At 42.0% G+C, this 3948-nt stretch overlaps 1 protein-coding gene across 3 annotated transcripts in view; it reads left to right on the top strand.

The window, feature by feature from the left end:
- ATP2B2 (ATPase plasma membrane Ca2+ transporting 2) overlaps nucleotides 1–3948 on the top strand; it is a 423952-nt gene that overhangs the window by 65597 nt on the left and 354407 nt on the right. The window lies entirely within an intron of this gene.

Here is a 3948-nt window from a genome sequence, read left to right as displayed (position 1 = left end):
TCTCTCTCTCTCTCTCTCTCTCTCTCTCTCTCTCTCTCTCTCTCTCTCTCTGTCTCTCTGTCTCTCTGTCTCCCTCTCTGTCTCTCTCTGTCTCTCTCTCTCTCTGTCTCTCTCTTCATCTCTTTCTCTCTTTTTCTGTTCCTCTGTCTCTGTCTCTTATTCTCTCTCACAGACATAGAGCCTGGCTTCTGAGACTCTAATGTCAATGAAGATAAACAGCCACATTAACCCACAAAACATGAGAAACTATTCTGAGAGCATGGAAAGTTCTGAATGAATCAAAACTCTGAATCAATAAGTGTTTATTGAGTCTAGGCTATTCTTTTTAATTCAGTCCCACATTTATTATGCTCCTACCATGCCAGGTACTGTCTTTGAGACTGGGGATGCAAAGACAGAAATAAACTCATGTTTGCCCTCAAAGAGTTTACATCCTCCTGGATGATGTGCCTAAAATTGTACTTTAAGGAAGCAAATGGCCCAGTGGCAATTGCTTCCCCTCATCCCTTCCTGAAAGGTTTTTCTAGACATGCAATCTAGTTATAAGAGTCCATACAGGACAGTGAGATAAATGTACACTGTCTTGGAGGTCAAGAAATCTGGATTTTATCTTGGACTCAATCAGTAGCTCACTGTCCTTGTCCATTTAATTTAATTTCATAGTGCCTCAGTTTCTCTATCTGTAAATCATGGTTAGGAATGTAAGCCTTGAGGCAGGGACTGTTTCTTTTTTTTATCCCCATATCCCAATCCTCATCACAGCATTTGCTAGACAGTGTATGTTTAATAAATGGTTGTTGATTTGAGTTGAATGATGAAAACTTTTTGTCATTTTTTTGTTTGTTCTCATGGATAACAGTTGCCATGGCAACAGCTAGTAAACGGCTACAGCTTACACAGTGAATATTGACTGTGGAAGTATTTCGATGTCAGCTAGTCCAATTCCCTCCTTTTGCAGAGAAGGTAACCTGAGGCCCCCAAAATGAAATGATCTGCCCCAAGACACAGAAGTAGTAAGGGGCAGGACTAATATTTGAACCCGGGACCTCTTGCTATTAATAGTTAGCTGGTAGCTCCCCTCCCATGCTCCCTTTTTCACCTGAAGACCCTCTTGGGTCACAGTTTTTGTGATTTTGTGATCAAGGACAGCCAAGAAAGGGAGGCATCAGCTTGGCGGAGAAGAGATTGGCTAAGCCCCCTCCAGATCCTAATTCTTGTCTCAGCTCCAGTCCTCCTAGCCTTTTTTGCTGACGATGCCTAAGGGGAACTTGAGGGTATTCTCAATAACAGCCATTTGACTACTCCTCTCCTTCGGATTCCCCCAAACACAGGGCCCACTGTGTTTATTCTGATTTATTATGTCTGAAGTATTGCCCTTTCCTTCCTCCCAAATCCTGGTCTTGCCTTCTTTTAGGCCTCTGGCACCCCTAAGATGGGGCATTGCCTTTTCCAGGATGCTAGGAGTGGATCAGTTCTCCCAGCTTCAGCTCTGTATTGAACATGCTCAGGTGCCCAACCCGATATTAATCACTGCAGGAGAGATGGACAATGAAATCCACAAGAAGGGTATTGTGATGCTGGTGTGACTTTTGAGTCTGGCCTAACCCAGGGATATTCACAGCAGCCCTAGTGGTCAAAAGAGTGCTGGACCCACATCAGGACAGTTTTGGATTCAAATCCCGGTGCTGACATTTATGATGTGACTATGGGCAAGACCAGAAGGACCCTCCTGGGATGGAGGCAACATGGTATAATAAAGAGAGCTTTTGACTTAAGAGTTAAGAGATCCTGGGTTCAAATCTTCCCTTACTCTTTACTCTCTGTGTGCCTGTGGGCAGGTTGCTTAATTTTTTCCCCTCGTGTCTAAATTTCCTTCTCTGAAGAAAAACAAGGGAATTACATTAAATTAACTCTAAGGCCCCTCCTGGACTGCCTCCTGATCTCCATCTTGGTTTTCTTTCTACAAGAAGCTTTTTTTGATTCCCTTTAATGTTAGTGCCTTTCCTCTGTTGTTTTTTCTCCAATTTACCCTGCATGTAACTTGCTTATGCAGTTTCCATGTTGTCTCCCCCATTAGATTGTGCATTCCTCTATGACAGGGACTGTTTTTTGCCTTTCTTTGTAGCCTCAACATTTAGCACAGCACCTGGCACATTATAGACACTTAAAAATTTATTGACCTAAACTGACCTGAGCCTTGATTTCCTGATCTGTAAAGTGGGGATAATAATACTCATATAGTATTATTGTGGTGAAAACTCCTTGCAAATTTAATGTAAAGGGATATTTATTTATTTGCTTATTTATTTATTTAGCTAAGATTGGTAAGATGATGAACTGGCTATGATTCGTCAGAAGAGGAGATTGGCTCAGTTTCACATACAGAACAGGAAGCCTGATATAGTGGATAGGATCCTAGAGTAGGAGAGGGAAGACCTGGGTTTGAACATAGCCCCATCATTTATTAACTATGTGGTCTGAAGCCAATCACTACCCCACCTTCTCCCCCGCCCCTGCCCCCACTCCTCTGAAGAATGAGCATCATAAGATTTAATGATAGGGATTACAGGAGACCAGTTAACCCAACTCCAGATAATAACCCCTAACTGACCAATAGCCAGTGGTTGGGAAGAAATAATGGAGAAGAATACATTTTGGAAACTGTCAAATTTTATTCAAATATGAGAGATGATGGTGATGATCATTTATTTTTATTTATTTATTTATTTAAAGCAATTGGGGTTAAGTAACTTGCTCAAGGTTACACGGCCAGGTGTTTCTGGGTGGGTGCTAAGTGTCTGAGCCCGGGATTTGATCTCCAGGTCATTCTAATACTGGAGCCAGTGCTCTTACTCACTGTGCTACCTGGCCACCCCGATGATCATTTATTTTTAATAAAGTATGCTCTGCTTTCTCTACTATTAGGCTTATACTCCAAAAAGATCAAACAAAGGGGGAAAGGACTCCTGCACAAAACTATTTATAGAAGCTCTTTTTGTGGTGGTAAAGAACTGGAAATGAAGAAGGTGCCCATCAGTTGGGGAATGGCTGAAAAGCTATGTTATATGAATGAGACAGACTTCTATTGTGCTCCAAGAAAACTGGGAAGACTTGAATAAACTGATGCAGAGTAAAGTGAGCAGAACCAGAAAAATGGTTCACAATAAAAACCTTGTTGTAAAGAAAGAAAGGGAAATTGAGGAATAGGGAAATACATAACTTGAGTCTTATAGAGCTGCCCCAACCTCAGAGAGGATAAGTGACTTGCCCCATTGTGGGACAGAATTTGATTCCAAGACTTTCCTAGACCAAATATGGCTCTCCACCCACTAGGTCAGTCCATACCTCAGTCAATAAACATTTATTAAGTGCCTAGTATAGGCCAGTCACTGTGCTAAGCTATTTCCTGCTGCTTCCCACCTAGTCTATGTCATATATTTATGGTTCATATGCTGAGCATTTTAGAACTGGAAATGACCTTAGAAGTCCAATTTCTCTTTGTATGAGAAGACTAAGGCTAATAGAGGGGGAGTGTCAGAGGCACACAGGTAACAGTGGGATCAGAGGATTGTAGGTCTGTCCCATTTAGTTTGACCAGCTAGTCTCACCTCCTCATTTTACAGATAAAGAAATAGACCCAATTTCCTAGGGGTAACTAACTAGCATAGAGGACAGAGGGCTGGACTTAGAGTCAGAAAAACCTGGGTCTAAATCCTACCTCAGGCAGTTACTTGCTGTGTGATCCTAGGCAAGCTATAACCTCTCTGTGCCTCAGTTTCTTCATCTAAATATATTGGACTGGGTGAACTCTAAGGTCCTTTGCAATTCTTTATCCATGATCCTATGAGGTTAAGGGAATACCTGAGGACCCCCAGTAGTGAGCATCAGAGGCAAAATCTCTGACTTTAGTTAATGTCCTTTCCACCACATTGAGCAGGGATTCAAATT

The sequence above is a fragment of the Petaurus breviceps genome, unplaced genomic scaffold (assembly GCF_028583685.1).
Source record: "Petaurus breviceps papuanus isolate PSGF00001 unplaced genomic scaffold, PetGlider_PUasm1.0 174, whole genome shotgun sequence".
NCBI classification, from domain to species: domain Eukaryota; kingdom Metazoa; phylum Chordata; class Mammalia; order Diprotodontia; family Petauridae; genus Petaurus; species Petaurus breviceps.
The sequence above is the reverse complement of the archived record's forward strand: the minus strand, read 5'-3'. Positions and strand labels throughout refer to the sequence as shown.